At 37.4% G+C, this 28,000-nt stretch overlaps 1 protein-coding gene and 2 long non-coding RNA genes across 7 annotated transcripts in view; all 3 read left to right on the top strand.

The window, feature by feature from the left end:
• LOC127497019 (trafficking regulator of GLUT4 1-like) overlaps positions 1-6,924 on the top strand; it is a 31,239-nt gene extending 24,315 nt beyond the window's left edge. For 2 of the 5 annotated variants that reach the window (XR_007925419.1, XR_007925417.1), the window contains exons 2-4: positions 5-79; positions 6,014-6,245; positions 6,606-6,924. The gene's annotated coding sequence lies outside the window, so the exon portion shown is untranslated. Of the gene's footprint in view, positions 1-4; positions 6,250-6,605 lie in introns of all 5 variants that reach the window. The other 3 variants (XR_007925418.1, XR_007925415.1, XR_007925416.1) reach the window with 3 other exon arrangements.
• LOC127497021 (uncharacterized) overlaps positions 1-16,148 on the top strand; it is a 43,515-nt gene extending 27,367 nt beyond the window's left edge. The window contains exon 2 of the long non-coding RNA XR_007925421.1: positions 15,536-16,148. This is a non-coding gene — a long non-coding RNA (uncharacterized LOC127497021). The remainder of the gene's footprint in view (positions 1-15,535) is intronic.
• Positions 16,149-20,643: 4,495 nt separating this feature from the next.
• LOC127497020 (uncharacterized) lies at positions 20,644-23,962 on the top strand. The gene is made up of 2 exons (XR_007925420.1): positions 20,644-21,094; positions 23,370-23,962. It is a non-coding gene; the product is annotated as an uncharacterized LOC127497020 (long non-coding RNA).
• The last annotated feature ends 4,038 nt before the right edge of the window (positions 23,963-28,000 follow it).

Genomic DNA, 28,000 nt, shown 5'->3' with positions numbered 1-28,000 from the left:
ACAGACTCGAAATGCCAACTACTCAGGACAGCAAGCATTAGCAGAGAAGAACTCCAAAATGGCACGCACCCTGAATAATGTCGGTGTTGTTATTGGGCTTGTCCTCATTGTATTGTTTATTATCTTACAGTTTGTGAAGAATTAGAGATAACAGCTGTTAGAGCTGTCATGTTTGGATGCAGATTTGGTTCTCTGCTTTTTAAATGTTATTTGATCAATGTATCAAATAAGAGATTTATTTAGTTCTTACAACTTCATTACAGTTCAGTGTCATTATACATAAAACATGATTATTGCTTTATGCTGATTATTGTTATTTTTATGATTATTTTTTATGACTTTGACTGGCCAGCTAAATTTATCTGTCTGTCATTTTATTTTCTAGCAAACTATAAGGCCAACCTATTGACAAACCATTTTCAATATTGTTTTTTTTACTTATGTTTTTTTTTTTTTTTTTACTTTTGCTTATCTTAAATATCTTGGGTGCAGCTGTGCTGGGTTTTTTTTTTTTTTTTTTTTACATGCATGCATGTGCATAATTTTTACATTTACATGTGTAATACAGGGTGAACTCAAAAACAAAGGAGAGCTGGATCCAAAAGCAGTGAGTTTTATTTACAAAAATAAACATAAGCTAATCAAACATGTGATCCAGGAAAAGAATGAGTGCACCAAACATAACATCCATGTAAGAACAAGACTAGACAAGGAACACAAGAAATACTGGGGTTTAGATACACAAAGGCATATGCCACATGTCAGTCAAGAGCAAAGAAATAAACCAGAACTGGACCTTATCTGAGCCACAAAATCTTTATATATTATTTGTAGAATCATCTTAGCATTAACAAGCCTGTTAACAAGCAAGATCACTGAAGGAAAGAAGAGAACAGAAAAAAGAGACAAACAGAAACACAAGAGCTACAACTGACTTAGATGAGCCACAGCCTTAGATGAAATCAACTGAAGATAAAAGAAGGCATTTAATCTCTCCAGATCTCAGCAGAGGAGGGTTAAACAACTCCAAAAACAGCATTAACATTAACATATTACTAACTAGATTGACTTTATTTCTGTCATTTATCTACAGAAGTTCTTACTGAAAATTAAAAGAAGTTTAAAGCTCATGTTTGTTTCATCTGTGGTCACCATAATGGTGATTGGTGTTTCCATTAGTTGGGCTCTTAACTCTTGTAATATGTTTGTCTTTGCTGGCTGGTGTGAGAGTGTGTTTGTAAAACACGTTTGCAGTAGCAAAAATGTTTAAATGAGATTGAGGATGCTCTGTCTCGATCAGGAGCAGTTAAATAATTTTAATGACACCACACAATAGAGGATTGTTTGGAAACCCCCCTCCCCCCCACACACACATTGCCGACTACTTGTCTGGCATGCGTAATACAGCGTTTTTAGTCATTTGCGTGGATCCATGTGAATGGGGATTTTTGATAACGTCATCTGTACAAAGAAAAAACGTTTCTGTTTTTCGTACATTGTTGTCATGTAAACATACCTTTAGTGTTAGTTTTTCTCTTGCTGCTGAAACTGTTATCTGTGGCAAACATAGCAAGGGGAAATGTGGTCAGGGGATGTTGACAACTTGATAAGGAAGAGGTTGTCATCATTTAGTGGTCTAATCAGACAGAGTGGGTTTTTTCATCATGTAGATGTAATACAGTAAAGTTTAACTACATAGTCTGTTATAGAATGCACTGCGGAATGAAGCATGTCACCATTGTTGAGATTTATATTTCTACATAAGAGGGTTTATGCTTGGAAAGATGCTTGAGAAGCCCTGCAGCAGTCAACCTTAAGCTTTCACCTGCACAGCCACTGTAACTAAGAATTGTTGAGCCCCGTCTATATCTGGATAGGAGACCTCCTGGGAGACTGGGTAGCCGTGGGAAGAGGTGTTAGAGACATAGACATAATAAATACATAGACGCCCTATTGGCTGCTTTGGACTGTTGCTGCGATGCGTCAACAAGTCCGCCAGATTGTGCAGGGCAAGACTCCTCATTAAACAAATGCAAGTAAATGGGGAGCTGTGGCTTTTCTGGACAAAAAGCGCAATAAAGTTTACATTTCTCAACCAATTCCAACGGTTTATGATCTGCATGGAGTACGAAAAAGGTTTTGTCTCCAATTATTCAGAATCTCGCTAGTTTGAACTTGATAATTATTCATTGTCATAAGGAATTGTGAAAACTCACGCTTCTCAAGCATAGACTTGGTTTATTTTTCAAGGTTAATAATTGTGGAGATGTTCCTAATGTAATATAATTTATTGTACATGAAATGTGCACATCGATTTTAATTGTGGAAATGCTTTTCTTTCTTCAACAATGCCATTTTAGCTTTTTCCCTCGTGCCTTTAGCTTTTCCTCTTGAATCACATCACAGGATGTCACAGGACAATTTCAAATAAATATGAAGAAAATTTGCATCTCAAAACCTTATTAATCATTTAATTATCTACAGGCCTAAGCATTTCACAGATTTGATGTCAGTACACCATAGTTAATGTACTAAATGAATTTATTTTCGATTCAAATGGATTGCAACAAGATATAAAAGGATTGGGCTTAAAAGATCTCTTATCCTGTGGCTCGCTCTAGTGGACAACATTAAAAGCACAGCTTGTACTAATTATTATAAGACAATCCTTAAAGGATTAGTCCACTTTTAAATAAACTTTTCCTGATAAAGTTTACTCACCCCCATGTCATCCAAGATGTTTATGTCTTTCTTTCTTCAGTCGAAAAGAAATGAAGGTTTTTGACGAAAACATTCCAGGATTATTCTCCTTATAGTGGACTTCAATGGCCTCCAAACGGTTGAAGGTCAAAATTACAGTTTCAGTGCAGCTTCAAAGGGCTTTAAACGATACTAGACGAGGAATAAGGGTCTTATCTAGCGAAACGATAGGTCATTTCCGAAAAAAATGTAAATGTATATGCTTTATATAAACAAATGTTCGCCTTCTAAGTGCTTTCGCCAAAACCGCATTTCTGTATTCTCCAAAAAGTTTACGCTGTTTGTCCTACGCCTTCCCTATTCTACTTACGGAACGAACGCAGCGCCAGTTACATTTTTTCCGTAAGTTGAATAGGGTAGGCGTAGGACATACAGCGTAAACTTTTGAGGGCTCTTGGAAAAGCACAGAACAGTCTGACAGGCTTTCTTCAGCCTTCCTTGAGGTTTGTGTTGTTCTGGTTCCACTGGTTAAACTGGGGTAAAAATATAAATGAGCCACGATTAGATCAATCAAATCACCTGCTCTTCGGAGCTAAGTCGGTTTAGGTCTATCTGTACTTCTGACAGTCTGTCCTGTCAAAGTCTTCTGGCTTCATTGCACGGAAGACTCGCTTGCGATTTAGATTAGTTCATAATATAAACTATAATATAATCTCGGCCTTCATAAGAATCATGTAAACTTATTTTCTTTTAAATTCTCAGTTTTCATAGCTAACTAGCATTATCGCTAGCTATTAATAGTCTGACTTTGGTGGCCAACTAGCTATCAAAATAATGTTATAATGACCAAATACAACCAGAAACAACTGTTCAGACTTACATGTGAAAGGTAATTCCCCGATATGTGGTTTGGATTGTGCGACAATTTGTAAAACCTCAAAATAGACAAGCATCTTTTCTTCAGTCCACTTATGAGAGTTACGGCATGTTGCCCCGCCCAATATGGCGGCGCCGTTGACGTGCGATCCAGCGGCCAATAGGGCGTCTATGTATTTATTATGTCTATGGTTAGAGAGGCCAGCAGGTCTGATCAGCCTGTGGCCTGAGTGGGTTCTAACGCCCCAGTACAGTCGCAACCAGCTGTACTGTATAAAGGATGTAACTCTAGTGTAAAATAGTCCATACAGCACATACCGCCCAACACCGCATTACAGTCACCATAAACTGTACTGTACAAAGGGTTAACATAACCCCCAGAATATAAGGGGTGTAACCCTGGTGTAAAATAGTCCATACAGCACATCATGTACCGCCCAACACCCCAGCACAGTCGCCATAAACTGTACTGAATAAATGGTGTAACCCTGGGGCAAAAATGATCCCTACATACCATGCAGATAGTTAGTTTCACATTACAAATGATATAGTACTTTATATAGTTCTTACAACTTACATGGATACACTCTATTTTTTTTTTTTTGTTTGTTTTTTATTATTATTACTATTTTTAATGTGTTTGAAAGAAGTCTCATGCTCATCAAGACTGCATTCATTTGATCAAAAATACAGAAAAACAGTAATATTGTGAAGTATTATTACAATTTAAAATAATGTTTTTCTATTTTAATGTACTTAAAAATATTATTTACAAACAAAACCGACAGTTTGAACTGTTTCAACTTCAGCCATTATTGAAATTTCATAACGGAACAAAATTGACAGTCATTGAGGTCTAGTAAAGGAACAAAACCCACCATCATTGAAATTTCCCAATAAAACACAACCAACCATTAATGAAATGTTATAACGAAACAAAACTGACCATCTTTGAAATCTCATAACAGAAGAAAACTAACCATCATTGAAAAATGACCGTCATTGAAAACTTGTAAAGGAACAAAACTGACCGTCATTGAGATCTCGCAAAGGAACAAAACCAACCGTCATTGTAATCTTGTAATGAAACAAAACTGACAGTCACTGAGACCTTGTAAAAGAACAAAACCAAATGTCTTTGAAATCAGTTTGAATAATTTCAAACTTGACTGTCATTGAAATCTCATAACGGAATAAAACTGACCATCATTGAGATCTCTTAATGGAACAAAACCGACCATCATTGAGATCTCACATAAGGGAACATAACTGACTGTCATTGTGATCTCGTAACAAAACTGTTTTTGAAATCTTGTAACAGAAAAAAACGACCGTCATTGAAAACTGACCGTCATTGAAATCTTGTCAAGGAACAAAACTGTCATTGAGATCTCACAAAGTGAAAATCTCTATTCTCCTTATAAAAAACTAATCTTATAAAACTCGTAATGAAACAAAACTGTCTTTAAAATCTGAAACAGAAAAAAAACTGACCGTCATTGAAAACTCGTAGGAACAAAACCGACCATCATTGAAATCTCGTAAAAGAACAAAATATACTATATTGAGATCTCGTAACTATACAATTGAAAATTTGACTGACTGACAATGAAACCAACCATCATTTAAATACCGTAATGGAACAAAACAGACCATCTTTTAAATATCGCAAAAGGAACAAAACAAACCATAAATTAAATATTGTAACGAAACCGACAGTTTGATTTGGTTCAAATTCAACCGTCATTGAAATCTCATAACGGAACCAACCCAACTGTCATTGAGATCTCATAACTGAACAAAATTTAGTGATTTAGTTATTGCTTTTACATGATTATTGAAACTCAGGTCTGACTCCAAAATCACACCAAGATTCCTGACTTGATTTTTAGTTGTTTGACCCCTAGAGTGAAGGTATGCATTCTTCATCTTTGTTTCCAAACGCAATGACTTCAGTTTTGTCTTTGTTTAACTGAAGGAAGTTTTGGCACATCCAATTTTTAATTTCATCAATGCATTGGCACAGGGAGTCAATGGGGCTATAGTCGTTAGGTGACAGAGCTAGGTAGATCTGGGTGTCATCTGCATAGCTGTGATATGCAATTTAGTTCTTTCTCAGGCTCAGTGGCAGCATATACAGAACAGAAGAAACCTGAAAGTCATTGTCCCGACAGTCATTGTCCCCACCACCATTGTGAATTACCCCCCTCATAAACTCATAAAGTTACATGTTGATTCCACCAGGTGGCAACTGCAGTCAAGCTGGAGAAGTTACAGTAAACAGTAAATCTGTGTCAAAATTCTTGTCGCTCCTCCCTATACAGTACAACACAACCCAACTACTACTAGTCACCAAAAGAGGAACCTGCATCAACAGATCAGTCTTCACCTGACTACACATTGAAGACAGACGTACAGATCTTTTTTATTCTTTCAGGGGTGCAGGGGGGAAAATGCAATCAGAGAGAAACATGGATCTCAAAACATCATCTCAGAATCCAAAAATAGGGCAGCCTTTACTTCCACTGCAGCAGGATCCTCCAGAGTACACCAGTGTTGGATTTCCTCCATCTGAGATCTATCCCAGCACTTCAGGTCAACCTGCCCAGCAGTATGGAGCTCCGGCAGCATCTGGCCAGTGCACCCAAGGGCTACATCCAGGGCAAACTGTGGGTAAACTAGCTTATCTTAGTGCATAATAAAGCATAAATATGTTAGCGAACATTATACAAAAAAACTGATTACATTCAGGAAAGTGATAATAAGTAACACGTGATAATTCATAAAGTTAAATAAACTTTATGAAGTTACCATTATTGTTGCAAATGTAACCAAATGGCTTAATAATTGAATAGGCTATATTGTACCACTTACCTTTGTTTAATCTCCTTCCTTAAGTGAAATCTCCTAAATCATGGAAGAAAAAAAAATGTTGGACAGGGCTGTCCAAAACCCACAGCCATTGGCTCAAAGAAATTCAGAATGAGAGCAGAAGTGGTTAACATTATGTTTCATAATTGTTTTCACAGACTCAAAATGCCAACGACTCAGGACAGCAAGTTTTAGCAGAGAAGAACTCCAAAACGGCACGCACCCGGAAACCTGCCTGGGCTGCAGTTGGCGTTTTCTTTGGTTTATTGTTGATTGTCTTAAAGTTTATGATTATTAAGAATAAATACAGTAAAAGCTAATAGAGCTGTGATGGTTGGGTGCAGATTACAAAGAGTTCTCTGCATTATAAATGTTATTTGCTCAATGTATCATTGTACTTAAAACAAAGCTTGTTATGGTATGTTGAAAACAACAAAAGCTTTGATTGGCCAATTAAATTTTTCATGAAAAACAGTACTTTTTCTTGTTTTTGATTTACATTTTCAGTAATTAATAATAGAAATATATTCTTAGTGCATATGAGTCTGCCATCTTGATTTATAGCAAATTGTAAGACTAACCCATTTACATTAATCCATATCAATTTTCAGTGCAGTTCTCTGTTCTCTTTACTTCTATGGACCTTATGCGCCTGTTATGTACTGCTCGGAGATGCAAAGGCTGAGGATCCAAGTGCAGCATTTATTGAGGGGTTTTCCACAATCAAAGTCAAACAGGCAAAAGTCAAACACAAGTGTGCAGTCCAGATCACAGGTGAAACAGATAATCCAGAGAACAGGGAAACAAACCAACAACCAAGACACGGAAGAAACAGGAATTAAAAGGATCTGAATTGCAGTATAACAGACAATCAAGACATTGCAAAGAGTGAGTGAACCAGGTTTTATATAGGCAGGAGTAGTGGGATAATGATCAGCAGATCAAATGGGACTGAAGACCCCTATGGTGGAGCAGACGGGGCTGAAGTACACCAAGGCGTTGTTGAGGACCAACAAGGTTGAGCAGGTGGAGTTGATGATGACCACAGCGGAGCTGAAGACCCCCAGGGCAGATCTAGACATGCTGGAGACCACCACGGCAGATTAGGTGAAACTGAAACAGAGCACAGAGAAGTTAGCATTGGCCACAGGGGCCGTGTCAAAACAGGCAGGTAGCTCGAGGCTGTCCTCCATGGGCATAATGGGACCAACACACATCAGGGCAGACAGGAAGTTCATAGGTCACAAGGCTGGGCTCTGGACAGGAACAAACTCTGGGGTGGACTCATGGACTGAAGTGGACTCTGGAGAGGACTCTTGGGTTGATGCGGGCTCTGGAGCGAACTCAAGGGTTGGAGCGGCCTGACAGCTGAAGGCTCTGCCGTAACACCCATGATGGCTGGAGACTCTTGCATAGCGTCCATTATGGCCGGAGGCTCTGGTATGGCGACCATGTTATGAGCAGGCTCTAGCATGGCAGCCATCTTGTAAACAGGCTCTGGTGTGGAAACCACAGGATGGAAAAGTACTGAAAGCACAGGAGTGGTGAGCATTATCACTGGACATGGTGGTGACCTTGGTGGGCCAAGTTCCACGGCCACAGGAGGCTGAGGATCCAAGTACAGCATTTATTTTGTGTTTGAACTTCAGTTAAGCATTCGTTTGTCCTAATGGACTGGTGGTGGTAAAATTTTTGTTAAGTGTGCCAGAGGTTCTGGGTTCTAATACGCCCTCATAAATGTTTCTTTTTTTTCTTCTTTTTTTTCTCATTGAAACCACAGATGCTCATCAGTGATTGTATATCAGGGACAGGTTTGTGTGCATTTTGTTTTGTGATTTCACTGGAAAGAATAGAGAGTCTCAGTGGAAGGCGGAATACGGAAAGCCGTCTGGCGGAAGCTAGATATTTTACATAATAACTAGTTAAATATGGATATTTTTTTACACAAACTCATCACTTCGCTTCAGAAGGCCTTTATTAACCCCCTGGAGTCGTGTGGAGTATGTTTATGATGGATGGATGTGGATGGAGGCACTTTCTTCAGCTCATACTTGTTGATCCTGTTCACTGCCATTATAAAGCTTGGATGCATCAGGATATTTATTAATACAGTGGGTACGGAAAGTTTTCAGACCCCCTTAAATTTCTCACTCTTTGTTATATTGCAGCCATTTGCTAAAATCATTTAAGTTCATTTTTTTTCCTCATTAATGTACACACAGCACCCCATATTGACAGAAAAACACAGAATTGTTGACATTTTTGCAGATTTATTAAAAAATTAAAACTGAAATATCACATGGTCCTAAGTATTCAGACCCTTTGCTGTGACACTCATATATTTAACTCAGGTGCTGTCCATTTCTTCTGATCATCCTTGAGATGGTTCTACACCTTCATTTGAGTCCAGCTGTGTTTGATTATACTGACTGGACTTGATTAGGAAAGCCACACACCTGTCTATATAAGACCTTACAGCTCACAGTGCATGTCAGAGCAAATGAGAATCATGAGGTCAAAGGAACTGCCTGAAGAGCTCAGAGACAGAATTGTGGCAAGGCACAGATCTGGCCAAGGTTACAAAAAAATTTCTGCTGCACTTAAGGTTCCTAAGAGCACAGTGGCCTCCATAATCCTTAAATGGAAGACGTTTGGCACGACCAGAACCCTTCCTCTCCTCTGTGCAAAACACATGAAAGCCCGCATGGAGTTTGCTAAAGATGGTGAGAAATAAGATTCTCTGGTCTGATGAGACCAAGATAGAACTTTTTGGCCTTAATTCTAAGTGGTATGTGTGGAGAAAACCAGGCACTGCTCCTCACCTGTCCAATACAGTCCCAACAGTGAAGCATGGTGGTGGCAGCATCATGCTGTGGGGGTGTTTTTCAGCTGCAGGGACAGGACGACTGGTTGCAATCGAGGGAAAGATGAATGCGGCAAAGTACAGGGATATCCTGGACGAAAACCTTCTCCAGAGTGCTCAGGACCTCAGACTGGGCTGAAGGTTTACCTTCCAACAAGACTATGACCCTAAGCACACAGCTAAAATAACGAAGGAGTGGCTTCACAACAACTCGGTGACTGTTCTTGAATGGCCCAGCCAGAGCCCTGACTTAAACCCAATTGAGCATCTCCGGAGAGACCTAAAAATGGCTGTCCACCAACGTTTACCATTCAACCTGACAGAACTGGAGAGGATCTGCAAGGAGGAATGGCAGAGGATCCCCAAATCCAGGTGTGAAAAACTTGTTGCATCTTTCCCAAAAAGACTCATGGCTGTATTAGATCAAAAGGGTGCTTCTACTAAATACTGAGCAAAGGGTCTGAATACTTAGGACCATGTGATATTTCAGTTTTTCTTTTTTAATAAATCTGCAAAAATGTCAACAATTCTGTGTTTTTCTGCCAATATGGGGTGCTGTGTGTACATTAATGAGGAAAAAAAATGAACTTAAATGATTTTAGCAAATGGCTGCAATATAACAAAGAGTGAAAAATTTAAGGGGGTCTGAATACTTTCCGTACCCACTGTATATCTCCGACTGTGTTGATCAGAGCGAAGAAAGTCATATACACCTAGGATGGCTTGAGGGTGAGTAAAGCTTGGGGTGATTTTCATTTGAAAGTGACCTAATCTTTTAAATGATAGATTGAAGCACTTGTCTGTGTGAAGTGCACAAGAGCCAAGAGAACACTGTTGCTCCATTGATAACAGCAGCAATAAACGCTCAGCTTGATTTAAAAACAACACATTCCAATGCCAGATCGCCTATTATTTAACACAAACAAACAAATTGCTAATCAACTAGAGATGTTTCTTTTGTATTAGATACATCCATGCTGTGAGATCTTTCAAAAAGTAGTGGGGACAATATTAACCCTGGCAAAAAGTGGTGGAAACATGTCCCACCCGCAAATTACGCCTATGTCTTCAGGAAGGAAATGCCTTTGTGCTGCCACCATATGTACTGTAGCTGTTGTGAGGCAGGACTAACCCACAAACCTTGCCCTAAAACAATGCAAATACAGCATAAGTAGGTCATCCAGAGCTGTAGGTTGAATTTTCCGGCCACAGACTTAATTTAACCACTGATGAAGAGTGAGATAAAATAGTTCAAAAGGTTGTTTTTCTGCATCTCAAAATAATAGATTCAAAGTTCCTTTATCTGTATATTCACTGCTTGTATTACTTCCTGAGGAACAATAAACTATCTGTTTATGTAGCTTCTGGGTGTGCTCTTTGATACAAATCTTTCATTTGAAAGCCACATTTCTAGCAAAAACATTTCTGTACAACCACGTACCTATAGACTAAACACGTAAATGAACGGCTAGAACGCATTAAAAGTTAAATGTTTTCAGTTAAAAAGGTGTCATTTAAGTGGCCCTTAAGTTAATAATTAACGATTTTTACAACGGAAGTGATTCAATCAAAAACCTACTTTAACACGATAATAACTTTTTCCTAGAGCTGCTGTAAAGCCAAAATAATCTCTGTCCATTAATTTTCCTATTATCACTGTGAAGCTGCTTTGAAACAATATGTATTGTAAAAAGTGCTATATAAATGAAGATGACTTGACTTCTACTCGCATAAAAAATTTCAGACTGCTTCAAATCTAAATTTTCTAGTGACTGGTCACATCTAAATTTTTCAACTGGCCTAACTGAATTTCTGTCAATTGTGGCAACAGCCGGTTAACATGGGCTCAGTAAGAAATGATATGTTGAGCCAATGGAAAAATTTAGTGTACCAAACAGTGTTGTTAATCCAATTAAATATTTTAAATTGTAGTAGCAATTGTTTATTTCTCACTTTCCTGAAAAAAAAAAAAAGTATGAAAAACATAAAGACATTAAGCAAAAGACAGTTTAATTGGGAATATTAATAAAAAAAAAATTTAGTTTTTTTTTTAAAAAAATTAGTTTCGTTTTTTGTTTTAATCAAGAAGAAAAATCTGAAATTATTCTTCAGGTGGACATTTTGTTATTGAGTCATATTGTTTGAACCAATGCATGGTAACATGGTAACATTTTACATCTCTTGCTGACACAGATTTCTTGCAAATTGTGGTTAGAGGTCTGATGTTTCAGATATGTGTTTTTGCATGAGCCATATAGAGACTATTGTAACCTCAAAACTTTCAATGAACCAATGAACAGCATAGACAAGCTGCAGAATAGCACCATGCTAGTCTTAGTGTAGGCTTCATCTTTTTGTTATATCCATCCACAATGCATAACAGAGATCTCCATAATTGTCAGAGATATTTTATACCAGAAGGTGTCCTTAAAAATAACCAAGAAGATAATTGAACATTTAATATTACTTTACCTATTTATTTATTTGGTATACTTTTTATTTTGAATTCACAATGAGCATCAATAGGGAATGAGTCAGTATTGGTCTGGCTAATGTATTCATGTAATTAAAACACATGCATGCAGAAAAATGGCATCATGACAACACTGATAGACTGATGGCATGCACTGTGTTGTGAGAACATACAAATTAAACATTTCAAATATAGTTTTGGTCATAGCCCAAAATTGTTCCAGTAATTGGACACTTTATTTATTGCCTTTTTTCCTTATAATTAGAAATCATCATAAATTAGTTATCATTTGAAAGCTCAAACACCAAAAATTGACACATGGCTTTGATTTTTCAAGCAACTTAAAGTTTAAATTATTATAAATATGTAAAACATATTTTGAATAAAAGGAAAAAATGTTTAGTTCAGTAAATTAACTTTTTATTTAAAGCATTTTATTCATTTAAAAAGGTGTTTCTCAATTAATCAACATTGCTTTTTCTTCTAAAACAGTGGAAGGTTTAGCTTATATTCTTGTTTTGAATCTAGATGAGGAAACTGATTTAAAAAAGAAGATTCACTTTCACAAGGTACAAAAAGTATGCTCAGTTGTGATGAAATAACCCAACTGATCCTCCTGATATTTCATGTCTCTCATCAGGGTTATTGTGAAACCACAAGGTGGCTCCTGCAGTCACACAGTATGATGGAAACAGTGAGAAAGTTCTTGTCACTCCCCTACAACCTACAACTCACCTCCCATTTGCTGCTGCCGTTCATCGCCAAGGTATATGAGAGTCTGAACCAGAATACAGCAATACATACGTCTCTGCAGAGCACAAGGCAAAGGAAATTACAACCAAAATCAAAAGCCAATAATCAGAAAAATGGATCCCAGCAATCAGCCCCCAGGTGCTATGCCACCACCACCAGCTTACCAGAACAAGCATGCTGGATACTCTCCCTCCTTTCCAAGCCAGCCAGTCCCCCAGGGCCCCTGTGCCCAAGGACCATATCCAGGGCAGACTGTGGTCTCCATGCAGCCTGCAGTTAATCTGACCTTCACTCCACTGGCCAATCCAGAGCCAGATTACCTGTGCTATTCCATCTTTACCATGATGTGCTGCTGCTGCTCATTTCTGGGCATCGGTGCACTGGTTTTCTCCTCCTCTGTAAGTATTAGTCCTTGTACTTTTCTTTAATTTATTAACTATTTCTTTAATTTCTTTAATCTTTATATAAGCACAATTAAACATAAAATTGCATAAAAAATCTTCATGTGATAGAGAAGTCTAATTATTTAGGCATGTCTTTACAATGGTTTACATTTTAATGTTTAGTAATGTAAAATATCAAATCTATAAAGAGAAAGTAGTTTGGGAATCATCAAGTTTATAATTGTGGCTGTGGTTTGGAGGATTATGGTATGGATGGATTATTCTGACATCTGTTTGATGGAAACCAAATATCTTTTTTTAGACAAATAAATTAGTAAAAACTAAAAATATGTTTGCATATGTACAAAATATATATACACAAACTATCAGATATTCAGATATTAACAATACATATTATTGATACTTCTGTGTAAATAATTGATATCAATGTACCGTCTGAGGATGTTTACTGATAAAGTATGTATATGTATATTTTTTGTCTTCCTGTAAATGACTTTCAGTTCTAGAGAAAGAGGTGTGGCACTGGATACCCCCTCAACAGCAACAATTTTTTAAGAAAAAACTATTATTATATTAGTTATTTTTACTGTTGTAATCCAGTATAAATAATTTCACTGGACAAAAGGTAAGAAACAATAAAACAAAAATAAAAAATAAAAACAAAACAAAAACAAAAAAAGGTAAAAAATAAAATGAAGAATCTTCTGTCCAAAATTTTCATTTACTCTACAAAACCAAAAGAACAGAGTTAGATAAGGAAATATTGCCATCACACATATACACATATACTGACTTTTTTTCTTTTTTTTTTTGCTGCTTATTCAAATTACTTAATTAAAATGAGCTAAATTGCTATACATTTTGTCCTGCCTTAATTTTATTTTGTTCAATCCACTTAAATATATTTAGGGCCCGAGCACCGATGGTGTGAGGAGCCTATTGTAATTGCTTAGTCAATTATTCTTCTCCGAAACGAATCACATTTTTGGGGGCCTAAAAATCCTCGAAAACTCATGAAACTTTGCACATGCATCAGAAGTGGTGAAAATTTATGTCAGATATGGATTTCAGAATTAGGTGTGGCAAAATGGCTCGATAGCGCCACCTACAAAATTAAGCGCCCCTTTGTGCTACGTTTCAGGTATGAAATTCGCTAGACGCTTGTAACAGCACAATACCTACAAAAAATCTGAAAACCCGACAGGAAGTGAGATATTTATATTTTCTCTGCAAAATTTCCAGACGTTGTACTTCAACAAACTCCTCCTAGAGACTTAATCAGATCAACATCATATTTGGTCAGTCTAATCTAAAGGCCTTTGCGACGTTAAATTGTGAAGATCTTGAGTTTTCGCTGAAGGGTGCGTCCGTGACGGCCTGACAAATTCGATATTTCGCCATGAAACAGGAAGTTGTTGTAACTCGGGCATACAATGTCAGATCTGCCCCAAACTTCATATGTTTTATTAGAGTCCTGGCCTGAAGACATCTACATGACAATATTCAGTTACAGTCATAGCGCCACCTATAGGCAAGACATGTTTTACACTGTGATTAACTCCTCATAGAGAGTTAACCAGATCAACATCATATATGGTCAGTCTAATCTTAAGGCCTTAGCGATGTTAAATTGCAAAGATCTTGAGTTTTCGTTGGAGGGCGTGTCCGTGGCGGCCTGAGAAAATCTGATGTTTCACCATGAAACAGGAAGTTGTTGTAACTCAGACATACAATGTCCGAATTGCCCTAAACTTCACATGTGTGATAAGAGTCCTGGCCTGAAGACATCTACATGCCAATATTCAGTTAGGGTTAGCCATCTGCTGATTATAGGAAATGGCATTCTTTGAGCTGTAATTCACTCCCAGAAACACATTAAATATGCCATTAAGTACCAAACATGCTAGAAAAACATTAAATCATGCAACACTTGGCTAAGTGCTAATGTATGCGATTAATGCAACGAAACAGGAAGTTGTTGTAACTCAGGCAAACAATGTCTGATCTGCTCCAAACTTCACATGTATGATAATAGTCCTGGCCTAAAGACATGGCAATATTCAGTAATAGTCAAAGCACCACCTGTTGGCAGCAGGAAGTGTGGCACGTCAAAATAACTTGCCATATTTCTCCTGTATTTACTCGCTTACTTGCATGTCGCCCACTATTCACTGTTTTCCTAAGGCCACCGGGTGGCGGTGGCCCCGGTTGTGAGGGCCCTTTCGTCGCTGCTTGCAGCTTTAATTAAAATCGAAGTTTACTTAATCCATGCATTTGTGTCGGGATTACATGAATGATTTTTGTTGCATTAACTGAAACTAGGTGGAGGATTTTTAGTTCCCAGCGTGCTTTGCATATGGCTAGATCAGGAGAGAAAAGCCCTGTCCCTAATGGCACACTCAGCTGTGTCCCAATTCAGAGGCTGCATCCTTTGAAGGCCGTATGCAAAAGTGGAGTGGTTTCCTACACCTTTAACATGAAAACTATAAGAAAACCTATCCACAAAGTGGAGGTTCCCCCATGTGCCATTTTCTCAAAGAAATTCAGAATGAGAAAAGAAGTGGTTAACATTATGTTTTTTAATTGTTTTCACAGACTCGAAATGCCAACCACTCAGGACAGCGAGTATTAGCAGAGAAGAACTCCAAAATGGCACGCACCCTGAATCATCTCGCCGTTGCTGTTGGCATCACCATCTTTGCATTGCTTATTATCTCAGAGCTTGTGCTCAAAGAGAAATAACAGCTGTTAGAGCTGTCATGTTTGGATGCAGATTACACACAGATTTGGTCTCTGCTTTTCAGATGTTATTTGGTCAAAGTATCATAATACTTAATACTATATGCTGATTATTGATATGTTTATGATTATTATTGTTTAAAACAAAGCTTTGAATGGCTAGCTAAATTTATCATGAAAAAAATTGCTTAATTAATAACAGGAATATATTCTTAGTGCAAATGAGTCTGCCATCTCATTTTATAGCAAACTGTAAGACTAACCCTTTGACAATCCATTTTCCATAATTTTTTCTTTACTTCTATAATGCTTTGCTTTTTTATTTAGACTTTTGCTAAATAAACACATGTATGTGTTTAATTTTTACCTTTACATGTGTAATGCAGGATGAACTCAAAAACAAAAGAAAACTGGATACAAATGCAGTGAGTTTTATTGACAAAAATAAAAGTTTTATTAACAAAGTTCAGGAGGACCATGTTCAGATAATTAACCTAATTAACATGAGTGGAGCACGTTCAGTTAATCAACTCAATTAACGACAAGAGGTATACTGTATATACAGTAGACTTGCCTTTATCAGCATCCCTCCACCACCCCATCTCCTCACTTCTTCTAGTCCTAACTATTCTTATCACAACCAGGGGGAGTACTCTGGGTTTGGGCCAAAATTCAGAGCTCGGAGCCCTCTCGCAGGACAGCACGCCAAATATGCATAACCTTTACTTATATATGCAGATAACCTCAACTTTCGGTTCCAAAAATGGATGTAACTTTCAGGGTAAGTAGCCATAGCAACAATAATTCTTATTCTCAATGAATAAAGATTACTTATTAAATGAAAAGATGACAAAAGTGATTGCACAAACACCAAATAGGTGGCGATGTGCACTAAGTAGGTTATGTAAATCGCCGTCAAATAAAAGGAGGAAGTAGAATGGCTTTTTTATTGATTCGTCGGTCTGTTGAGAAAGTCTTGTGTGTTAACATGAATAACCTCTGGGCTGGCTGAACTTACTCCCAAAAAAGGTTTTTGGAACCAGAATACCTCGAGTAAGCAAGGTTTGGGTTAATCAACCAAGAGTTCAGTGTAGGTTTGTTGGCAAGATAACCTTGCTTTAATTATTAATTAACATACAATACCTGTCAAAAGTTTGGAAACATTACAATGTTTTAATGTTTTTTAACAAAAGTCTCTCATGCAAAAATGTTAAGCAGCACGGCTGTTTTTAACTTTGATAATAATAATAAGAAATGTTACCTGAGCAGCAAATCAGCATATCAGAATGATTTCTGAAGGACCATGTGACACTGAAGACTGGATGAATGATGCTGAAAATTCAGCTTTGCATCACAAGAATAAATTACATTTTAAAATATATTCAAACAGAAAACAGTTCTTTTACTTTGTAATAATATTTCGCAAATTATAGTTTTAACTGTATTTCTGATTAAATAAATGCAGCCAATTGATGAGCATTAGAGACTTCTTTCAAAAACATTTAAATTGTACAATTGTACATATATTTTCTTTATACTTACACCAGCAAATTAAGAAAACATCTTTATCAGTTTGACAACACCTGTACTGTAAAAACTTACAACACAACCAAATACAGAAACTCGCTGCAATAGCACAGATCACAATGTTTCAAAGGGACTCCAACAAGTGACGAACCTTGCTGGGAATACTTATTGCTCAATGTCTACTGTTGTCATGACCTGAAAGGTGAGTTTTTTGTTTATTTTAACATCCTGATCATATGTGCATTGTTTGCAGCGAGTTTCTGTATTTGGTTGGGTTGTAGCACATGTGTTGTCAAACTGATGAAAATGTTTTCTTAATGTTTTTGCATGTTGTCTTCAGTTGCAGTGCGTTGAGCTCTCTCGTCCACCATAGTAAGAGGGGGCAAACTCCACTTTGTTCTCTCTCTTGCTTCCCCTGATTGGCCTGCTACACTGTTAATCTAAATCCTCTCAGATTGTACTGCCTATACATATACGTTGTAATGATGGGTCGGCAGAGCGGGGATCCATTTGCAAGCTTTATTAAGAACAGTATTTACACAGGTAGACAGGGGCAAAGGCAGGAACATAAACAAGGACAGGCAATGGTCGAGGCAGGCGGCAGACAAACAGTATCGGGTCACAGGCAGAGATCAGGGCAGGCGGCAAACAAACACAGTCCAGTACACAGGCAAGGTTCAGGGCAGGCAGCAGAGAATCACAAAGAATAAACAATCCAAACGGAAACCAGGAAACAGTCCACAAGAAAACGCTTAGTAATGATCACCACGGCAAATCAAGACTTCGCAAAGGGTGTGTGTGTGTGTGTGTGTCTTAAATAGTCCAGGTAATGATCTGCAGGTGTGTGTGGCAATTGGTGATTGGTGCATGTGATTGGAAGGGAGGATTATGGGAAGTGGAGTCCAGGAACTGACAGGAACAGACAGTGATCGTGACATACGTGTTGTTTTCAAGATTGAGGATCTTTGAAGAACCCACATACAATTTAACTGAATGAATGAAGGAATGTTATTACATTTTAACAAAAGGTTTAGGCTATAACCCTTAAGCCAAGTTGTGCAACCCAAGTTTTTACGAAATTTGTGCAGGAAGTGATGCGTCTGACAGTTAACACCTACAGTACATGAGAATTTATGAGAAGTGAATTTGGTCAGAGAAGCACAACGACCAAAAACACCACAAAGTTGGTGCTCCCAGTGATCAAACAACATCTACAGCAAAAATGAAAGTGTTTGTCAAATACCCTAACAAACATTTTTATTTTTAAATCAGTAATTTAATTTTCAGCTTTCTTCTAAACACAACATTGTGGGTACAGATATGGAATGCTGACAGGAGGAATCAGGAAAATACTCTTCCTCTTCTTTTCTTGTTTTTTTTTTTATTGTATTCATTTTTTGTATGTATTCATTTCTGAATATAGGTCACCAGGGCTTGACATTAACACCCGCCAACCCACCAAATGTGGGTAGATTTCAGCTGTGGCGGATAAGGCAGCCAGTCCCACTAGTCACTTTGGCAGGTTGAATTTAATTTCAGCTTACAGCCAATGATCGTTGAAGATCGTCGTATCACAAAATTACAATTCAATTAACGTTACAATTCTTTATCGATTAACTTGCTGTTAGTGAAGTCGGGATAGGCGGAATCGCGCTGAATGACACACAACAGAAGCGCTTTCTCGCGTGCGCGATCAGTTCTCCTTGCGCCTGAATAGTCAAATACACGCACACACAGATGTCAAAATGTCCGTCGTGTGGAGTATCTCACGTGAATACAGTCGGATATGGCTTAAGTGGACGTAAACAGGTGGGTAATAACTGGATATGTGTCAGTATATTACATCCATGCATTCAGCAGCCCAATTAAATACCTGTCATTAATGTTAATCAAACAACAAAAAATGTTAAATAAATGTATACATGTTAAATAAACCTACTGTATCTGAAAAAAGTTTTTTTTTTTTTTTATTTACTATTGTTTTTGTAATTTGCTTCTTTGTTCTTTTATATAGCCTAACAAAAATAACTTATAATTTATCATATTAGCCAATGCTCATATTGCCCACCCCTTGCCCAGATGTAGGCTACATACCAGCTGATATACAATGTAGTCTTGATTTGGGTGGTCAATCTGCATTTGAAAGTTTGAAAGGGTTTTAAATCTTTTAAAACAAGTAAAATGACTCAAAATCAAGTAATTTAAGCATGCCAAAGTCAACTTTAATCATATAAAACTTTAATACAGCAAAATTGTGGCCAGTGAAAGTGCTGAGTGGCAAGTAACTTTGGAAAACCACTAGCCACAGTGGCTGGTGAGCAAAAAAAGTTAATGTCAAGCCCTGTAGGTCACTCTCAAAATTCTTCACACAGTGAGCACAACAGCACAAACACACTCGCAATAGTTACATTACCATACATCCGGGGGGTCACAGAACGCATACAAAGGGCCACGAAAAGACATAACATAAACACACCAGCAAAACCACATACTAAACTCAGACAGTTACTAGTAAAACCCAAGGACAGAATATAAAACAAGAACACAAATGTGACGTCATATATGAAATACCATGTCTATCATGCAACAAAACATACATAGGTGAAACAGGCAGAACATTTGGAACACGGAAAAAGGAACATCAGACAGAATGCGAAAAAGAAACATCCAACAGACAAACAAGAGCAATAAAAGAACAAGCAGAACAGGAAAACCTCAAATCAGCCATATCCGACCACTGCAAGAGGGAAAATCACATCATGGACTGGGATAATGTCAGGGTCATCCGTGCTGAAAGTAACAAGTATCACCGCTGGAACAGGGAGGCCATTGAGATTAGGAATCGCGCACCAAGGACTATGAACCGGGATGAGGGAGCCTACACCTTATCCCACACCTGGGATGCAGTCCTGGAGAAGGCGTCAGACAGTAGGGGGCACAAGCTCTCCCTACTGTCTGGCAAAACAACATAAGCAGCCTACAAGACACGTCACAGCAACATCACATGATGCTTCTGACGAAGGCTACAGGAAGTAGCCGAAACTAGTAAAGCAGGTAAACAAAACACTCCTGTCTGACTAAAAGAAACTTAAAACAGAACTTAACTTAAGACAGTATGAATCTACACAAAAGGAGCACAACAGCAGTTTATGTGGGATAATTTGTCATTGCTTTGGCACAGAATATATGTAATAACTATATTTCAATGACAAATACATTCAATGTCTACAAATTACATGAATTCTTTTCTCACATACCTACAGGCCAATTTGCACTTGTTTACACTTTTAAAAACTGTTAAACTTATGTTCAAAACCTAATATAATACAAAACTGAATAAGACAGCAACTTAGTCACACTTGAAACAGTAAACAGTAAATCTGTGCCAAAATTCTTGTCACCCCTCCCCTTATTGCACAATGCAGCTCAAATACCAGTCACCAATAGAAGAACCTGATACACCAGTGATCAGTCTTCAGCTGCTACACACCGGAGACAGACATACAAATCTTTCTTATCCCTTCAGGAGTGCAAGGGGAAAAAAACGCAAGAAACATGGATCCCAAAAATTCTCCAACAGAAGCAGGGCAGCCTTTACTTCCACTGCAGGAGGATCCTCCAGAGTACTCCAGTCATAAATTCCCTCCTTCTGAGATCTATCCCAGCACTTCAGGTCAACCTGCCCAGCAGTATAGAGCTCCGGCAGCACCTGGTCAGTGCATCCAAGTGCCATATCCAGGGCAGACTGTGGTCACTGTACAGCCTCCAGTTAATGTGTCCTTCACTCCACTGGCCAATCCACAGCCAGATTACCTGTGCTATTCCATCTTTACCATGCTGTGCTGCTGCTTACCTCTGGGATCGGCTGCTCTTGTTTACTCCATCACAGTAAGTTTTGGTTCATACACCTGTCTTACCTTGCTTAGCATATTTACAAATGATAGGCCTATTCTTCAAACTAAATAATAAAGAATTTAACCTTTAAAAAAAAAAAAATAATATATATATATATATATAGGGCATAAATACTGTTTTGAAAGTGTTTTAGAGCTTCTTTGTTAAAATCACTTTATATTATGGGCTAAACAAGACTAGGCCTATAAAGGAATCAAAGTGGAACTGAAACAGTCAATAGAGACAGTCAAAGTAATGAGGCCATAGTTGTACTAGAATATTTGCCAATGTTCATATTTGAGTGTTTAAATATGTTAATAATTTCTCAAATCTTCAGAAAGTCTTTATTGTTTACAACCTGCATTTTTAATGACCATTTAATGTCATGGATCAAGGTTAAATTCAAATCTCATTTTGAGTTTGCCATTCGGATCAACATATATTGTGACAATGTTTGAACCTCTGTTTAAAATTTCATTGTTGTATTTTTTAGTATTTTGTTAACCATTTTACATCTATTTATTGCATTATGTTTTAACGTTGGAACAACAACAGATATTATTTCAACCACATTTCAACATTTAAAAAGTCTTTCACGTTTGGGTTACATAGATCTGAAGATGTGTGCTCACTCAAAATTACTCAGAAAACCTCTCCTTATGAAACATGCTCAGGTGATTTACTTCCTGTAACTTTTGTTTTTAAAGAAAGGGTGTGAGTGGTTATGGAACAAAAGCAACTTTGTGAATTGCTCTCAATTTACAATAGGTCCTTTCTCTCTCATGAGTAAAAAAAAAAAAAAAAAAAACACATGACAAAATAATTGAGGTTGCTACTGGAAGCGGCCAAGGGGGCATTTACCACTGTAAAAACCACTGTCCTTCAGATCATGAGATTTTAAACGGAGGTCTTTGCTATCTGTGGATGTCCTAATTAAACTAAGGCCTAATCCGGGCTAAATCTAAGACCTGTCTGTGAAACCAGGCCTCAATGTTATGGCTTCATGCTGACTGAGTTTGGTGGTGATCTGATGAATCCACTAAGAGGAATATATCAAATTCCAGAGCATCCGTTTTTCAAACAACCCCATAATAACCAACTTCCTGTTGGGCTGGCGTATTTTTCTGTGTGTTGCCTTAAAGAGATTCCATTTAAATCTCTTATTTTCTTTCTCATCTGAAATTGTTCAGTGTATTTATATTTATTAAATTATATTTATTATCTTTTTTCCTTAAAGCAACATACAAAAAATATAGAATATAGCTGCAAGCAGCCAAAGCCCCGGTGGCTTTAGTAAAACTGTGCATGATGGGCAATATGCATTTAAAGCAGGTAAATATAAAAGGACTATGTAAAAGTCCCTTGAATACGCCACATTTACTGCAGCAGCTGGTGCAATTATGACTGTGAAACACAATAGCCACATCCATGAGATCAATTAATTTAGATGAATTTCATGCCATAGGATGTCATAGGTCAATATCAAATTAGTGTGAAGTCATCATTTGCAGTTAAAAATCCAGAAGTATTTATCTGAAGGCCTTTTTATGTATTTTTATAAACATGCTACAAACATTCTAAAACATACTAGCAACACTTAGCTGAGTGCTAAAGCATGCTATTATCATCATGAAACAGGAAGTTGTTGTAACTCAAGCATACAATGTCGAATCTGCCAAACTTCTTCACATGTTTGATAAGTGCCCTGGTCTGAAGACATCTACACACCAAAATTAAGTTATAGTCATATCGCCACCTGCTGGCCGTAGGAAGTGTGGCAAATGCAAATGACTGACGTAGTCCTCCTATATTTATACTTAAAAGCATATTGGCCACCCCGCTCTGTTTTCCTAAAGCCACCGGGTGGCAGTGGCACGGGTGCGAGGGCCCATTCATCGCTGCTCACAGCTTTAATTTAGATTATAATTTCATTAAAAAAATAATAAATTCATATTTCCATAGTAATAAAAAAAAAGTTATAGTTCACCCAAAAATGAAAATGTAGTCATGATTTACTCACCCTCATGGTCCAAAAAAAGTGTATATATATAAGTTTTGTGATTTTGTTACACACTATAAATCAAATACATAATATTAATTTTGATTCCTCATTTTCTTTCTAGTTGTACACTGTTAGAGTTGCTTTTTGTGTATTATTATTGTTTATTTATATTCTGACCAAGTCTGTTCTTTGATTTTATTTTAAACATGTCATTTAAGAAAAGTTCTTTACAAAGATTTGTAATATTATTGTAATTTACTTTCACAGACTCGAGATGCTAACATGTTTGGACACCAACCAATAGCAAGCAGGAACTCCAGAATGGCTCGCATTCTTAACCATGTCAATGTTGGTGTTGGCCTCCTCGTCTGGTTGATCGTTGTCATCTATGTCATTCTTGTTGTCATCGCAATTACAAACACTAGAAGTTACTATAACAATAACTATAGACCATAAGTGTAAGAAATATCATGGTAGGACAGGGTTTTACAAACATGAACACATTATGTTTTGAATACACAGGCATTTGGTTTTCTTCTTTTAAATGTAGTGTTGCTCAAGTTATTGATATGAGAGCTGTAAGACTCTATAGCCTAGGCTTAAGCCTTGTCTGTGAAACCAGGCACAAATGCATAAGGAGCTCCATCTATAGGGCCAGAGAGGAATGATTCAGTATGTTTAATGTAACTGACATGTCTGCCTTATCGTTATTATTTGCATAATTAAAACACATGCATTTTTTATTGTATTTTTAAAACCTTGAAAGATTTGACTGTAAATGTATCATCAATTAAAACATTTGTTTTTCTTCTTGTCTTAATGTTACATAATAAAACTGAGTAATCAATAACGTAAATGTATTACCATTTAGAGTCTTATGTCGTATTTTATCAAACGTTTAAAAAGTATCTGAAAGTACAAGGATAATCAATCAAAGGCAATGTCTGTTTTCCACATTAACACTTTTTACTGTTTTTATGCCCATTTTCTATCTATCTGTCTATCTATCTGTCTATCTATCTATCTATCTATCTATCTATCTATCTATCTATCTATCCATCCGAGACCGCACATTGATGGATTATGTCATTTGGAATGCAGTGGCTCACTAACAGAAGGCTGCTTTCAATTTCAAATGCTCACGCGCGCTTTGTGAAGAGTGCTCGCGAATGCGGCTGTGTGTGCGAGTTTGTGTTAAATGTAGCCTACTTGCATCTCAAAATGCTTTTATGATGCAAAATTAATATAAACAGTCAGTTATGACTTAAGGGATTAAACAGAGAGAACAAACCACATATTATATTTCAAAAGAGATCTGTGCATTAGTGTGAATGCAGCTTATTAGATCTCTTGCTGTCTATGATGCCATCGGTAATAATCAAACAACAGTAAAGCTGAGAAAGAGAAAAATCACTCATAGCTCTTTAAAGGAAAATGTTCAGATACTCTGAAATACTGAAAGCACTCTTTGTTTATTGCTTGTGATATGTTTCTTTGTTCCTCTTTATTATTTACTACTTGCTTTTATGTTTTGAAGCTACATTAGTTTATATATTTAAAATTCTTAACATATCTTAACAATTGTTTTCATTTATTTTTTACATTTGTAATTATTTTTTTTAAAAAGTGCTTATAATTAAATGTAATTAAATAAAAAATAAAAAAAAGATTTTAAGATTTTCAAGTCGGTAAACTAATTAATTAATAAGAAAAATAAAGTAAATCAAGAATCAGTTTGGAATCGGACCGTGACTCCCAGAATAGTAATCAGATCGGATTGTGGTATGCCTAAAGATTCCCACCCCTAGTATATACATATAAATACATATGACTAACCCGCGACCCTTGTCCTAAAACAATGCAAATACACCATGAGTAAGTCATCCAGAGCAGTAGGTTGAATTTTCCGTCCACAGGCCTAATTTAACCCCTGGTAAAGAGTGAGATAATATAGTTCAAAAGGTTCCTTTACTGCTTCTCAAAATAGTAAATTCAAAGTTCCTCTATCTGTATATTCACTGCTTCTATGACTTCCTGAGGAACAATATACTACCTAGCTATTTAGCTTCTGCTCCTATAAAAAAGTTGAGAATTTTTACTTAGTGGGAAAGTTTAGTGCTACAGAATGTCACTAGCTTCAATGAATTTATAGCTCTGTGCATCTGTGTGAATGATGAAATATTATGAAGGAAGGTATTTTTTTGTTGTAGTGCAGTGTAAATAATGTTGTTCATTGATAGATTAGGAATTAATGAGATAAATAAAAAAAAAAAATAGATTAGTTTTAAGTTTTAATCAAGACTGCAAATTGTGGTTTGAGGTTAGAGGTCTGATGTTCCAGATAAGTGTTTGCATGAGCCATGTAGAGACCATAACCTCAGAACTTTCAGTGCAAACACCTCCAGAGACCAATGAATAGCATAGACAAACTGCAGAATAGCACCCTTAACCATGCCAGTCACGCAACTGACCACTTGAGCAGAATGCATGCTCCCACAAAACTCGCTCCTCCATCGTGAATAAATCACCATCTGAATGCAGTTTTATCACTGAGGTGACATGCAAATGTATTTTTACAGATGTCCACATGAGAAACAATTACCGTCTGAATATGGCTAAAGATGTAGTGCTTGGCTGCGTTCCGCTCCAAATTTTTATACCCTTCACTCGATAACTTCCCTCTGTCTCATGGACTCAGATGTGTGTCACTGTCTGTCCATATAAACTTCCCTCTATTTTCTGGTTCCCAAAAAAGATGGAGGGTTGCGTCTAATTCTGCACCTGCATGGTCTGAAACGCTCACTCACAAGGTTCAAGTTCTTAATGTTTACGGTCAAAATGATTGTGTCTAAAATTCAATACAAAGAGTGGTTTGTCACAATCGACAGGCTAGGGCGGTTTACATTCCTGGCAGAATTAATGTGTGAGCAGATCTATTGTCCAGACCTGCCGTAACAGGGGGGCGGCTGCAACAAAACAGACTATGTTGCATTGGGTGAGGGATGCTATTAACCTAGCCTATGAGGTGCGCGGTCAAGCTTCGCCTCTGGGCAATAGGGCTCATTCTACCAGGGGGGTTGCATCCTCCAGGGCTTTAGCAAGAGGCGCCCCCTTGCAGCAAGTATGTGATGCGGCAGGCTGGTCCTCTCTTGCATACATTTAATTAGATTCTATAGTTTGGATGTTCATGTTACTTCGGGCTCACATGTCCTTGAGTCGACATCCCAAGCTCATTTCTGAGGCCCTTCTCGTGTTTGTGTGCACACTTCACAACCCTGAGGGGTCCAGACACTTCCCAGTGCGGCGGCGTTGGTTCCACATAGCACTCTTCACACAGCATTGGGTGTAACTTTTGAAAGGGAACGTCTCGGGTTACTTGACTATAATCCTGTTCCCTGAAAAAGTGGGAACAGGATGTTGCGCTTCATTGCAGCACTGGGGACGTTCTTCAGATAAAGTGACATTCGTGCGCATTCTGCTGTCGGCATCGTCAGAGGTTATTTAAAGGGTTAGTTCACCCAAAAATGAAAATTCTGTCATTTATTACTCACCCTCATGCCGTTCCACACCCGTAAGACCTTCGTTAATCTTCAGAACACAAATTAAGATATTTTTGTTGAAATCCGATGGCTCAGTGACAGCAAGTTAATTTTCACTTTCAAATGCCCAAAAAGGTTCTAAAGACATATTTAAAACAGTTCATGTGAGTACAGTGGTTCAATATTAATATTATAAAGCGATGAGAATATTTTTGGTGCGCCAAAAAAAACAAAATAACGACTTATTATAGTGATAGCCGATTTCAAAACACTGCTTCAGGAAGCTTCGGAGCATTATGAATCAGAGTGTCGAATCAGCGGTTCGGAGCGCCAAAGTCACGTGATTTCAGCAGTTTGGCGGTTTGACACGCGATTGAAAGTGAAAATTAACTTGCTGTCAATGGAGGCCTCACTGAGCCATCGGATTTCAACAAAAATATCTTAATTTGTGTTCCGAAGATTAACGAAGGTCTTACGGGTGTGGAACGGCGTGAGGGTGAGTAATAAATGACATTATTTTCATTTTTGGGTGAACTAACCCTTAAAGCCAAATCCTTTGGCTTATCCTTTGGTTCACAACCGGTAAAACAAAGGAGTTTTCCCCATCTTCGCGCAGCATCTCGTTCCTGCTTTTTCAGGGAACAGGGTTACAGTCAAGTAACCCGAGACAATCTCCATAATTGTCAGAGATATTTTACCAGAAGGTGTCCTTAAATATAACCATAAAGATAATTGAACAATCACATTTAGCATTATTTTACTTATTTATTTGGTATACTTTTTATTTTGAATTCACAATGAGCATCTATAGGGAATGAGTCGGTATTAATCTATCTGGCTAATGTATTCATGTAATTAAAACACATGCATGCAGAAAAATGACATCATGACAATAGACTGATGACTGTGTTGTGAGAACATACAAATTACACTGACATGTAGTACCCTTTTGCTTTGTGCAAGCCGAGTTCTGAACTGGCTTATATTTTGTACAGTTGGTTTGATCACATCATTAAAAATAAGTGTGAACAATTTTTGAGTCTTTGTGTGTAAACTGTGACAACTGTGTTGTAGTTGTGTTTAACTTTAGCCACTTGTGTTTACCGTTTTGCAACAGAAGTGCATCACAGTGAAATGTGTTTTAGTGAGTGAGAACGTGTTTCGAGTTTGACTAAAAAAAAAAAGTGTGCATGAGATTTGCAAATGCTGTCTAACTGCTTGAACTTGTTTAAGGTTTTGCAGAAAGAGTGATTTATTCAGAAAATTTGTTTAGTCCAATGAAAATTTGGTTCCGAGAACGGGGTTTAGTGTTTTAGCAATTGTGAAAAACTGTAGATGTCACAGGACAACACACAAGAC

This window comes from Ctenopharyngodon idella, chromosome 16, assembly GCF_019924925.1.
Source record: "Ctenopharyngodon idella isolate HZGC_01 chromosome 16, HZGC01, whole genome shotgun sequence".
Taxonomy (NCBI): Eukaryota; Metazoa; Chordata; class Actinopteri; order Cypriniformes; family Xenocyprididae; genus Ctenopharyngodon; species Ctenopharyngodon idella.
This window is presented reverse-complemented; position numbering and strand designations above follow the sequence as displayed.